The sequence below is a fragment of the Puma concolor genome, chromosome A3, assembly GCF_028749965.1.
Source record: "Puma concolor isolate L17-30 chromosome A3, mPumCon1.1.hap2, whole genome shotgun sequence".
In the NCBI taxonomy this organism is placed as follows: domain Eukaryota; kingdom Metazoa; phylum Chordata; class Mammalia; order Carnivora; family Felidae; genus Puma; species Puma concolor.
In genome coordinates this window covers 3,403,672-3,417,668 of record NC_141669.1, presented here as the reverse complement: position 1 = coordinate 3,417,668, position 13,997 = coordinate 3,403,672, and positions in this window count along the sequence as shown.

The window sequence follows — 13,997 nt, the reverse complement described above, 5'->3', positions numbered from 1 at the left end:
ACTGTTACTAGACCATGAGAGCACAGGTTGGTTAATTTGTGGAACGGATGACATCCCTGTGATAATGATAACTTGGCAAGTGACTAAGCCTCACTATCTATTAAGCACTTCCTTTGCCCCGACAATATACCAACTAGACACTTGTATCTCATTTATACAGCACCCTCTCAGGCGCGGGCTATTTTCTCCATTTCGATGAGGAGCTTAGGGAGCACAGGGGTTGTTTTCAAATCCCCGTTAATAGGTGAAAGAACCATGACTTACACTCAGCTTATATCAAGCTCCAATGCCTTCCTCTTCTGCCCATACCAACATTGCAGGGTGTTCTCTGTGTATGTGGCCAGAGGCACAGCTGCGTGTCTCCACCACTCACCCCTTGTCCCATGCACTGCTCAAGGTGCCCGCGTCCCCTCTCCCCTCTGAGCCCCCGTTTCTCACTTTAAGGAGGGGCATCACGATTGTTACTGCACAGGGTCACTCTGAAGGTTAAATGTATTAGCGCCCGGGGAGTGCGCAGCCCATGCAAACGTGATTGCTTCTCTTTTTGCCATGTGCCTCTCGGTTACCAAGATCTGCTGGAGGGGACGCTCTGCTTGTTGTGTTTGTTGTTGCTGTTTTTAATTCTCTTGCAGCGGTGCTCACGATTATTGAAGGACCACTACCTTCTGGGTGTCATGCTAGGTTCTGGCCGTAAGAGCCTGTGACTTCAGGCTCCGTGAAGTGAGTGCATGGGTCACGTCAGGTCCTCCGTGTGTTGAGGTCTGTCAGGTCACAAAGGGGGCAAATAATTTGCAGGCGCATCTTAGGGAGTGTGGTCTTATCTAGGTAGATACTGCTTTCTCTTTTGACTGCCTTATGCGATTATTTCTTTAGCGCCTGAGCCTAACAGACATTGAGCCTAACGGATAAGATAAAGTCGCTAGGGCTTTATAATCCACCAGGGAATTCTCTTCTGAGTCTTCTGTTTCAAAATGTGTTTTCGGTTCCTAGGGATGCCTGGGTGGCTCAGTGGGTCACGCGGCCAACTCTTGATTTCTGCTCAAGTCTCCGTCTCAGTGTTCGTGGCTTCGAGCCCCACGTGGGGCTCTGTGCTGCCAGTGCAGATCCTGCTTGGGAGTCTCTGTCTCTTCCTCTCGTTGCTCCTCCTGCACTCTCGCTCTCCCTGCCTCTCACAAAAAGTAAATACATAAAATAAAAATAAAAATAAGTTAAAAATATAAAATAGAGTTTTGTTTCTAAAGTCCTCAAAGATAGAAACAGATCTATTTATGTAAGCAAAGAGCAGTAAGTGTTTTCTTCTCTTCCTTTCTGCCTACATTAATCCATAGCTTCGGCCCATTTGTAGACAGCACGATTGTTAACGCTTCTGAAGAATGAGTCTGGCCTGCACAGAGCTGCTGACACTTGCTGGAGAAACGACGTGTCTCTCAAACGTCCCTTGTCCATTATCCTTCCGTGGATTCTGTCCACCTGGGATTGAAGTTTTGTTTTCTGTGCGTCACCAAAGCTGGCACTTTCCTTTCTGACACCAGAGACGTAGCCCGGGGCAGGGCGTCCCCCATTACCAGCACCCGCTGCTGACAGATGCCAGCCCTGTGGCCACCGGGGTCCCCCACAGTCCCGCACCCTCCAGATGTTCATCATCCGGCCCAGAGCTGCTTTGTAGTAGCTCTCTCTCTCTCTCTCTCCCCTGGAGAAAGAGCACGGGGAGAGGGGCAACAGAGTCGATCTTTCTAGAGTACAAGCTTTCAAAAGTAGACATTACAAAGCATCGCATGTATGTGTCTATTATTCTTTCACGTAAGGGTGCAAACAGGCACACGTTTCTTGGGGAGTCCTGACAGCACAAGCGTGCTTTGCAGAGTAGGAGGAATTTCTTTACGTTACCATGGGGACACCTGAGTATGAAGAAATATAACCTTTCCCTCCCCCTCAGCTCTTAAGATAAGTGCAGAGCTTGAAGCCTTTTATCTGTGGCTATTTATTTATTGATTTATATAAAAGTCCAACCTGCCTCATTTCCCTTCTTTACGATTTTATGAAAGGCTGTTTCTTTGCAGAAAGAGTGTGGGCCCTCCCCAGCGCTGCCATGCATGGACCCCACAGGACCCCAGGCCTGCCCCTCGCCTGCCTCCATCACCAAGCCCTGGATCCTTCCCTTATGAGGCAGGCAGGGAGTGAGGGTGGCACACAGGGACGAGGACCCTGGCAGACAGATCGGCACCCAAACCCTGTGCCACTGCGCCCCGCAACTGAGAAACTGTTCATCAAGAGCTGGACACATGGAGGTAAACTGTCGACGAACGTGAGTTATTATCAATCAAATGGCTTTTGACCTTGGCAGATGACGCACCTACCCTGGCTTCTGATAAGAATCTGACCATCTAGAAGGTTCACTCATTTGAAAGGAGGAGATGTTGAAGCCTGGGAGAAAATAGGGCCGCTCATAACTGGAGCAGTTCATCGGGGTGCCAGAGAACATCCCTGCGTCCTGATGGAGCCCACGCATAACCAGCCCCTCAGAGGGAACACAGAATGTCTGAGCAAAGTGGACAGCTTTCCCAGGAAACAGCCTGTTTCAGCACAAGATTGGTCTTGATGTACAGGTCCGTTTAATGAAACGAATCTGAACTTATGGATGAGAAATGAGGGACTCCGTACTTGAAATTTCGTTCAGAAAACACGCAGGGAGAACCCCATCTGCAGATGACATGGAAATCATCCAGAAAATGTGGCTCTCACGCTAATGATGAGAAAAAGCTGGTAAATGGCAGAGTTTGCAGAGGGGGGTGGGGTCCGGCAACTGAAATGAGGGAAATTGCCAACACATCTTCAGGGTCCCGAGGGCTTGCGGTGGGCCAAAGTCACAGGGCAGAGTAACTGGGACCCCGGTCCCAAAGGAAGCCCCACGCAGCAGCCCCCCCGCCCCCGCCCCAGTGTCCCAGGCATGCAGGTGCCGAATGTCTCACTTCCCAAAGCTCAGTAGAGTTCTAGGACTCCGGGAGGGCAGGAAGACCTCCAGGCTCAGAGCCCCAGAAAACAAGAAAGCATTTGCTGCTTCTGGGGAGAGACCCATGCAGTTGTGCCTGTCCTGGGTGAGGGGGGAGTGCTGGCTGCTTCTGCTAAGGGCGGGTGGCAACGCTCTGCCCAAGCCCCATCCTCACCCCAGATAAGAGCCCAGCACCAAAGAGAGAGCAATGCCGGTCTACCCCCAGGGGAGGACAAAGGGCAGGGAGGGCACAGAGGGGGCTCCCTTGGGTGCAGTTTGGAGGGTCAACGAGAGCTGAGGAGAGACAACTACTCTAGGAAAGAAAGCACAGACCCTCAGTCAGCACCCCTGCCCCCAAGTGCCCCCAGTGGCGGGTGGTTTTCTCTGATTTCTGAGGTTTTTAAACATTTTACCAACTTTCCCTTTAGTAGATGCCCCCTGTCCCAGCCCTGCAGGTGCTTGGCCCCTCTTTTCCCACTGAATGTGTCCTCTGAGCAGTCATGATGGAAACTGCTGTCTTCTCCAATGGTTTCACATGTAGGATTGAGTCAATTATATTTGTAAGTTCACTGTACTTCTCTTGGGTAATGTTGGATGATAGAAGATAGATAGATAGATAGATAGATAGATAGATAGATAGACAGATAGATGATAGGTAGATGATAGATAGATGATAGATAGATAGATAGATAGATAGATAGACAGATAGATAATAGATTAATAGAACGATGGAGGGATAGATATATAATACATAGATGATAGATAAACAGATTTAGATAGAGTAGTCTGTGCCATATTCTTAAAGATACAGTATTAGACAGGCTCAGCTGAGACTGTCGTATCATCTCAGTGATTTTAATACAGCCTAATTGGGAAGTCTATGTCATCATGATAATGAGTTTTCACAAAGTGCACTTTGGCTGATATTAAAATTCCTACACCGACCTTGGCTTGGTTGAAATCTGCTGCAGTGTATTTTTCTGTCCCTCCAGAGGTATCGCTAGCTGAATCATTTAGTGATTTTTAAAAATTTAGCCCGATTCTATTTGCCTTGTCGCTGCTGTGCGCACTCCGTCATTTTTAGTGCGCTGGTTTGGGTGGGCGTCTGTCGTGGTCCCGGGTGCCATCGCGCGCACCTGCCCTCCAGCTCTTTTCCTCCTCTCACTTGCCTTTTTGGGACCGACTATTTTTGTCATTCTTTCCTTTGTCTTCTTTGAATTTGGGAGCTATACTCTTCTCTTCTATTCTTTTAGCACTTAAACTGGAACTTAGACACTGTGTTCCTAATTTGTCAGAGTATAAAATTTGTAGATATATTTATCCTGCTTCTAGAAACAGAAAGACCCTGAAATATTTTAATTCCTTTTATTCCTTTCCTGATTACTGTACATGTAACCATGTTGTATTTTTTCTACATCCCATTTTTAACCGGATGAGATGTTGTCACTATTGTTCTTAGATGTCAGAGTTTATTCACGCCTGCTCACGTGTTTATACATTTCTTTACTCCTTCTGGCATCTCAGATCCTCATCTGTGATTACTGTCCTTCTAATTGAAATGTAACCTTTATTTATTTTTATCTTTGTTTTTTTTTTTTAATTTTTTTTTCAACTTTTTATTTATTTTTGGGGGGACAGAGAGAGACAGAGCATGAATGGGGGAGGGGCAGAGAGAGACGGAGACACAGAATCGGAAACAGGCTCCAGGCTCTGAGCCATCAGCCCAGAGCCCGACACGGGGCTTGAACTCACGGACCGCGAGATCGTGACCTGGCTGAAGTCGGACGCTTAACCGACTGCGCCACCCAGGCGCCCCTATTTTTATCTTTTTAAGTTTATTCAGTTTGAGAGAGAGAGAGAGAGAAGGGCAGTGGCAGAGAGAGAGAGAGAGAGAGAGAGAGAGAGAGAGAATCCCAAGTAGGCTTTGTACTGTCAGCTCAGTTAACTGACTCAGCCACTCGGGGTCTCCCGAAAAATAACCTTTAAAAAACTTTCTTTTAGGGCAAATCTGTTGATGGTAAATTCTCCAATTTTTTTTTCTTTGTCTTAGAAGGTATTTTGATATTTTGGTCTTCACTCTTGAATTTAGGTCACGGAATGAAAACTCAGAGCTGCTTTCAGGCTCATGCTGGAGAGGCTCCTTTGCAATCTGTTCCATTGTTCACACTAACAACTTTGTCAATGTAACTGTCCTTGTGTTTGCAGGCATATAGGTCTTTTACGTCTGGCTACTTCCAAGGTTTTCTCTTTGGCTTTGGTCTTCTTCATGTAATAAGACTATGTCGAGGCGTGAAAATCGTCATTCCTTTTGGTCACAGGACAGGGTGGAAGGGGTGAGCAGGCCCCCACACGGAGGGGTGGGTCCTCGGGAGTCCCTGTGAGTGACTTCCTCCGTTGCTGCGCCCCCCCCCCCCCCCCCCCGCTACACTGAGAAACCCAAGGTCAGGTTCGCCGGGTTTCCAGATGAGCTGAGGCATCGCTCTGATTCCGTCTCTGAGTCCTTGGCTGCCATTCTCTCCTTCATTCTCCATTTGAGAATTCTGGAGATTGCTCAGAGCTGCCGGGTCCATTTCCTTGGTGGCTCTGGGATCACTAACTGCCCTTCCTGTGTGCAGGCCCTTGGTGCCCTTCCACGTCGCTGTGAAAGAGACTTGAGAGTCCTGGAGACCCCAGAACTAGACGTCGACACCATGCACGCTGCTGTTGGTGCCTTTCCTACAATATGCATGCAGCCAGCTTCCCTGTCTTCCCATTGCCTAGGGGGTCACCTCCAAACTTCGTGTCTAAAGCCAGACTTAGCCCGGTTTTCTCTGCCCTCTCGTGCGTGGACCCCGTGACTCACAGAGCCCGCGGTCCCGGGTCTGTCTGCTTCCTGCGACGTGCCTTCCTGTAAGCTGCTTCCTTTACTTGAGACACATTTCCTGTCTCCTTTTTCTGTGCTTCATCAATCTCCTCCTTCTTAACGGAACTAACTCAAGAATCTGTGCTTCCTGGGGCACCTGGGTGGCTCAGTCGGTTGAGCATCCAACTTCGGCTCAGGTCATGATCTCGCAGATCGTGAGTTCGAGCCCCACGTCAGGCTCTGTGCTGACAGCTCGGAGCCTGGAGCCTGCTTCGGATTCTGTGTCTCCCCCTCTCTCTCTGCCCCTCCCCTGCTCATGCTCTGTCTCTCTCACTCTCAAAAATAAACAAAAACAAATTAGAAAAAAAAAATCTGTGCTTCCTGCACTCAGCTCTGCTCCCACACTAAACTGTACCTTTCCCCCATGACAGTCCCTTTGTTCCTACATGTACTTTACGGTCACATCTGGGCGTTTCACCTTGCTTTTACTCCTAGAATTCACGTCCATGGACACTCTCAGAGACCACACCACCTGCTCCAATAAGACCCTTCCCCACCTCTCCACCGTGCTGCAGGACGGCACCTCTCCATGGTCACCCCCTTCAGTGTTTCCCGATTTGCAATTCTGTGATGCCCACACGTTGAGCTGCCCCTGTCTGCACCGGAATTGTGCACGAGAACGGTGGACAGATTGAGGTGAGTTTAACTATGCTGCACTTTGATTTTTCTTACTTTAAGTAGGTCTCTAAATGAGAACGAATTCCTTGTTATGTCCCAATCAAAATGACAAAAGCCTTAAAAGCCCCTCACTTCTAAAAGGTATACCCTTATTTTGATATTTTATGAGACACAGAAAAGCACCTAGAAAGAGAAGAATAATTACCCATAACTCACCACTCAAAGGCAACTATTTCTAGTATTTCTTTCACTGATTCATGATCCTTTTAGCGCTCACAGAGTTATCATTCTGTCCAAAGATTTGTATTTCCTGCCCTTTTCCATACACTCGCCATATACATCTTCTCTGCAGCTATAAGCTTGTTATAAATAGCATTCTAACATTTCTGCGCATTATTCCATAAATAGAAACATCAACATATACTTAATCACCCCCATCCAGTTGGAACTGTGGGCTGTTTCCAGTATTTTATTAATATATATATATTATATATATATATATTATATATTTTTTTTCCATAAAGGATTTTTCCTATATTTTATTTGTTCCTTAAGATAGATGCATGTTAACTATAATTACCAAGCTAAAGGATATTAATTCTTTTATGTTTCTTTATATAGCATACCAAATTTTAAAAACAATCTTTTAAGGGGTGCCTGGGTGGCTCAGTCAGTTAAGCATCTGACTTTGGCTCAGGTCATGATCTCACCGTCTGTGAGTTTGAGCCCTGCTTCGGGCTCTGTGCTAACAAACAGCTCAGAGCCTGGAGCCTGCTTCGGATTCTGTGTCTCCCTCTCTCTCTGCCCCTCCCCTGCTCTTGCTCTGTCTCTCTCTGTCTCAAAAATAAATAAAAACATTAAATTTTTGTAAATAAAAAAAACCAATCTTGTAAGTGGTGAAAACTCAGATAGCTATGAACTACAAGACTAATTCCACTTTGCTTTTGCAAGAACAATGAGTTGTTGGATTTGTATTTATACAATACAAATATATTTGTGGGTGAAATTATTAATACTAACTGCTGGTTTATTCATGCAAGAGAAAAAACCAAAGGTGGTGATGTTATTGCCTTGCCTCCTGAACTCTGAAAGAGTGAAGCCTAAGGCATTTCATCTCCAAAATTTCACCATAAATGTCGATATAATTACAGATATTCTATGCATCTTTTCTTACCTTAATGTTTTCCATTAGTCTTCATTTTTCAAGCTCTTTTGACACCGCAGAGCTGGAAGAATAAAAATAATTTGGCGCATACTCTATGAGTATAATCTATATAGTTGGTGTTTTTGTAAACAGATATCCATGACCAGCATAGCTCTGGTTTTACAGAAAGGATTTTGCTCTTAAGCCCTGCTAATTTCTGGACATAACGTGCATGGAGGGAGTACAGCTTTTCCGAGATGCATTCTGCTGTGTGCAGCTGAAGGGGCATCAGATAATGGCCTTCACTACCAAGGCCATGATATATCATAAGCGAGCATAATTAGCTAAAGTTTGCTGTCGCTTTCCCCCATCGTTCTCGAGAGCCATCTATTCTATTCTCTTTACATTAGCTCAATATAGTTCTAGCAGACCTGACTCTGAATCACCCTTAACTAGATGTCCCAAGGCAAACTGGCCTGACTTATAATCAATAGAAAATAAAGAGTAAAAGCTATAGATGTCATAAAAAGACCACATTTCTATAAATTACTTTGGAAGGCAAAATTCAAAGTGTATGTTGGTTCAATTTTGGATAATGCACAGCAAAAGCTTGTTATGAATAGCCAAATGTGATTTAATCCCCACTTGATTTATACGGTTAATGGCGGGTTTGCCTTCATGGAGTAATTTATGGGTCGTTTTAGGAATCTTTTTTATTGGATAAAAAATAAAATTACAATGGTAGATCGAAACGCTAAAGAAATATTTGGACATTTTTTTAATCTTTAAGCGAGGCTTTTAAGGAGGCTAAAAAAAGCCTTGTGTTGAAGTAATGAGATAGACACCCTATTTGAATATTCTGTATATAATATTATATTTTTAATCATATGGTTACAACCTTTTATTCAACATCAGCTTTCAAAGAAAACAAAACCTGGGCATCATTTACATTTGGAAACAACCTAAGAAACGTTATTTCCAGTGTCTTAAAATGTATTGAAATGAGGGGGCAAAAGCAGCATACAATTCTTTTTAAGCAAGAGATTGCGAGTTTTCACGTTTACTAAGAACACGTGTACGTTAAAAGAAGAGGCAATTCCTTCTCCCTCACCATTAATTGTCGGCTTTATTGCCATCAGCCAGCTCATCATTCTTTTCCTGCTGTTGTAAACATCAAGGTCATTTGGAGATTCTGCCAAAATGAAGATCGTTATGTACAGAGCAGTATTAAAGCAGAGAGGCCGAGCCCTGGGGCTGCCGAGGGTTCTGAGAAATGAGGCACTCAGTTAATGCTGTTTTTCTCTAGATAAAGGCAGATTCTGCTTAAGAAACATTCTTCCAGGGTCGCGCGAAGGGACCGTAACATCTACTGAAATGTCCCCCTCACGCGAGTCATGTCCACAGTGCTGCTTCGTGACAGCCCGCAGGGCAGGAACGATGGTAAAGGATGTGTCACCTGGATTTTCCAGGAATCGGATGCCAGGAAGTCAACCTCCAGTCTTGAGGGGTTCCACAGACCTGTTCTCCAAGAAAGCTGTCAACACAGACTTAAATAGGAACCATCCAAAGGTTCTGGAAATGGTCCCAGGGACAACGAGCAAACGAGGCAATATCTATTCTACCCATCCCACGGGAATTTGGTAAGACAGTAAGAGGCTGTGGTATCTGAACTGAGATCGCTCCATCCCTCCCTTTGTCTGCCGAGGAGGGCTCCCCGCCCCCCACCCAGCTCCTTGTGGAAAGGCCTTACTCCTTTGGGGAGTGGGCTGTGAGTTTCTTATTCTGCTCCCACTACCTTTTGCTGGGGATGAGCTTTGGGCAAACACAGTCAGCCCTCACCCAGGCCCCACTCGTGGCACAGTGGCTCTTGGGTAGGGCTGACTGAGAATACCCTGGATAGCCTGCCCCACTCTCCTGAGGTGGGGGGGAGGGCATGGTGGGAGAGGAGTCTAGAAGGACAGGGCTGCCATCCCTCTCCATCCCCGAAGACTCAGCTCTTACAGCCGAGTGTCACCACAGAGAACTCAGTTGACCTCCTGGCAACGACAGTTGCATTGGATCCAGCAAGTTCTGGACGAGAAGTAAAACGTCGGGAAAGTCAAGAACGCTGTGAGTGTCACAACAGATGGCATCTTATCATGGAGATTAAGGGCAAGATCTTTAGAATTCTCTCCACGGGTTTGGATCTAGCTCTCTGCCTCGCTAGATCTGGGTTCGTCAGCAAGTGGCTTAACTTCTGTGAGCCTGATGAAAAGAGATTGCACTTACCTGGATGGGGAACCGGAAGCCTGAAATTAGAGCCTCTCCTGAAAGCAGTGTTTGTCACAGTCCAGTCGGGAAACAAGCCACACCAGTTATTTATAATAGAAGGACAATAATCTAAACAGCGAGATTGTAGAACAGTCTAGGCAGGTTTCCGTAAAGAATTGTCGAGAAGGTCATTGAGAAGAGCACTAAGTCACGAAGGAAGAAACTTTGAGGGACTGGAGACCTGGAGGACTGGGGACCAGAACTGGGGGACTAGACTGGAGGACTGGGGACCAGGACTGGAGGGGCAGAACTGCAGGATCAGGGGAGATTTGAACGATTACAACTTGGAAGCCTGGAGGAGCCGCCCGCAGCTAGAAAGTCACCCCGCGAGAGAGGCCCAGAGGCTACAGACGAGAGCAGCTTTGGTGCTGAGAGCCACTGCAGGGTGGTGTCCCGGGGAGGGACGCAGACGGGGAAGTTCCGGAAAACAGGGCCTCACCTCCCTCGGCCTGGCACCTCGATGCATCGTCTTTCGGTAAAACTAGATGGAGGGCCAGGCAGCAAAGCAGGGACACGGCCTACAGGGTCCTGAATCAGCATCACAAAGCCACGTTGAGAAGGCTGGCTTGGAGCAGGGAGATGACAGTTTGAAGCCCTGTCACAAGCTTCCTAAGAAGCTACAATCAGTAAATCTCAGTCACCGTCATACGTGCCTTTGCGACCAGCGGGCCTTCGGGACATGGAAAGTCTCCGAAGTCACCATCCACAAACAAAGGGCATCAAAGGAGGGACATCCCAGCGCTTGTGGGAGTTTTACTTATTCCTGTGCCCTGCGTTCCTTCCAGACTTGTCAAATCACCGACGTCCTTTTTAATCATTTTACATCCAGCAAGAAGGTATCTAATTTGGGCCCAGTCACTACGGCAGCATTCTTTGGAGAGCTAGAGTTTCCTGGGAGGGAATGTCTCTAAACCTGGTGTTTGGAATAATAAGTGCTACACAATTTTCAAAAAAGAAAACAAAACCGAACCAACCAGCCGACCAAACAGGCAAACAAACCACATCGTGCTCATATCATTTATGCTGCGTTTGGGATTTAGGAAATATGTTCGATTGTCTGCTATACATTTCTCAGCAGGGTCCTGGTGTTTTCACTACACTGAACATTTTGGGGATCTAAACCATTATTCACACCCGGGTCCCTTGTGGCAGAAATGGAGGGATGACGCTCAGATGTCCCCTCAAGGAAGAACCCGTCCACGGGCTGCCGGAGGGAAGCCAGCGGACTCCCCAGCAGCCGCACCACGGGCTCCCCCGCAGCATTTGAATTAAAGTCCCACCCTTCCCAGGAAGTTCCCGGCCAATGACCATGCAAGGCAACAGTACTAGAACCTGTCATGCAAGATCGCTGACCTGCAACTCCTGTTCTGGAGACTTCTTCAGCTCTGCACTGCAGGGCGAGCCTCTTCCAAACTAGCCCTCCTTCCTTCAACCCCTCCTTTCCCGAGCCAGGCCTTCCCTGTGCTCTGAACTCCTGTTCCCTTTCCCGCTGTCCTCCACGACCATGACCTCGGTAAATTTTCCTTCTAGCCTCTTTTGATGTCCATAAGTTGAACCTGCTGTGTTTTTTTTAACAGCTTTATCAAGATAAAATGCATCTGTGTGAAATGTACAGCCCAATGGACTTCTGTCCACTGAGATGTACCCCCATCACCACCATCAATTCTAGAACGTTCCCAAACCCTTCCCCTCCACTCCACTCCAGTTCTCAGCAACCACTAATCTTTTCGTCTAGAGATTTCAGGATTCTAGTCATTCTAGACATATGTAACACGTAGTGTTTTGTGACTGGCTTCTTCATTTAGCATAATGTTTTTAAGCTTTATTCACGTGGTGACGGATATCCACACTGCATTTCTTCCCATGGCTGAATAAAATCCCATCGTGTGGCGAAATCACGTTGCATTTATCTGTTCACCTGTTGATGGGCAATTCAGTTGTCCCCATTTTTTTGGACTAGTATGTTTTGAGTGATGTTTCTGTAAACATTCATGGACAAGCTTTTGTGTGGACGTAAGTTTTCATTTTTCAAGGTATATACCTAGAAGTGGAATTCTGGGGTCATACGGGAATTCGATACTTAATCACTAGTGGAACCGGCAGACTGTTTTCCAAAGTGACAACACTATTGCCCATTTCCACCAGCTTCCCCAGATCCTCACCAACGCCCGTTGTCTGAGCTTTCGGGTCTAGTCATTCTGATGGGTGTGCAGTGGTATCTCATAGTTTTGACTTGCATTCCCTGATGATTGATAATGCTAAGCATCTTTTCATGTGCCTGTTGGCCATCTGTAGATCTTCAGAGATTGCGTCCTTGTGGATGGCCTCCTTTCTGGAGTCCGTGTTCGATATTCTGATGGCAAGAGGGGTCCACTCAACTTCCTTACCCCCAGGCCTCTATGAAACTTCCCAGGCCTACCCGGCTGGTATTTGAGGCTGGATCACTATTCTACCTATGAGTCTTCACAATTTCACTGGCTTTGAAAGTACCCTTGGGCTTGACTTGCTCAGAGTTTGCTGCTAATGAAGTCAGTTCCTATGGGATGACATCAGGAGATACCTTTTATTTTATTTTATTTTATTTTATTTTATTTTGAGAGAGAGAGAGTACAAGAGGGGGAGGGACAGAAAGAGGGTGGGTAGAGAGAGGATCCCAAGCAGGCTCTGCCTTGTTAGCTCAGAGTCCGACACAGGGCTCGATCCCCTGAACTGTGAGATCATGACGTGAGCAGAGATAAAGAGTCAGATGGTTAACTGACTGACCCACTCAGGCGCCCCAGGAGGTGTCTTTTATAAGGCCCATCCCTCTATGTATCTCCTGAGCCAAGACTCCCTAGCTGGGGTGGGGGCCATGGCTAGCTTCTCTCTGAGGGATCCCACATTTGGGTAGCTGAGCGGCCGGTGGGGCCTGGGAGCAGGCACTTGAACTTGCCTCTCCTGGTGGCAGGCAGGGATGGCAGGAACCCAGCGGCCTCAGCCTGCCACAGCTCAGGTCCAGGGGTGCTCAGGAGTGGGTGCTGAGCTTGCGTGGGACTCAGTCTCCTCACCAGAGGCAGTGGAGAAATACTGACGTCTTGCTTCTCCAGGGAAACAGAGCCTTCCCACAGGGAGCTGGGGACTGGAGTCCAGGCCAAGGGACCCTGTGCTCTTGGCTACAATGTCTTGCGTGGGGTCTCCACACCCCTCCCTGAGCCGGGATGGTGAGGGAAATGCTGTCTTGGCGTAAATATCATGGACTCTCCTTTGTTGCTGAGATTTTGCAGATATCCTTGAATACACGTTTTTTTCATTCGCTGCTTGTGCTTAGTACCCTACGGAAGCCTCAAATGGTTTTTATAGTCTCCACTGGTTTCTCTGGGCAGCAAGTTACCAGAGTTCTGGCCTCCATCATGTTGGCAGAACGCTCCTCTTATTGGCAAATGTATTCTTTGCAAACAAGACTAGTTTGTAAGCCAACCAACACGGAGGCATTGGATGACATACCTGCCCCCTGAACTATAACTACGAGTGGACATACGTCTTGGAGGTAAGTGATTACTGCCATGCCTAACTACTGGGACCCAGCTCACGAGGTCAAGAGGGAGCTGAGAAGGTGGGGGGGGGGGGGTGTTCTCTTAGTACCAGCCAAAGAAATGGAAAGAAAGAGCTTCCTGGAAAATCATCTGGTCCAACTTCTGTTGCACAAATGAGAAAACCAAGGACCGGAGATGAACTCTTCTGAAACCGCTTTGGTAGAAGCGATCTCATCTAGAAGGCACACCTCCCACGTGACCCCGTGCTCTCTCCACAAATTACTTGTGACGTTGGCCGCACTCAGCGCCTGTGACCGGTGATGCCGGAGGATTCGGAAGTGAAGCCGTTGCTGTGGGGGTGCCGTCAGGCAGGGCTTGGGGGGCGCGGAGGGCTTTGTCTCCGCAGGGACAAGGACAATGAAAGTAATAGGGTAAGAACCAAGACGCAGAGCAGGTCTACCCTGTGTGTGTGTTTCTCGACAATTATCTCATTTCGTTTAATGCATTGGTGGTACCTAGGGA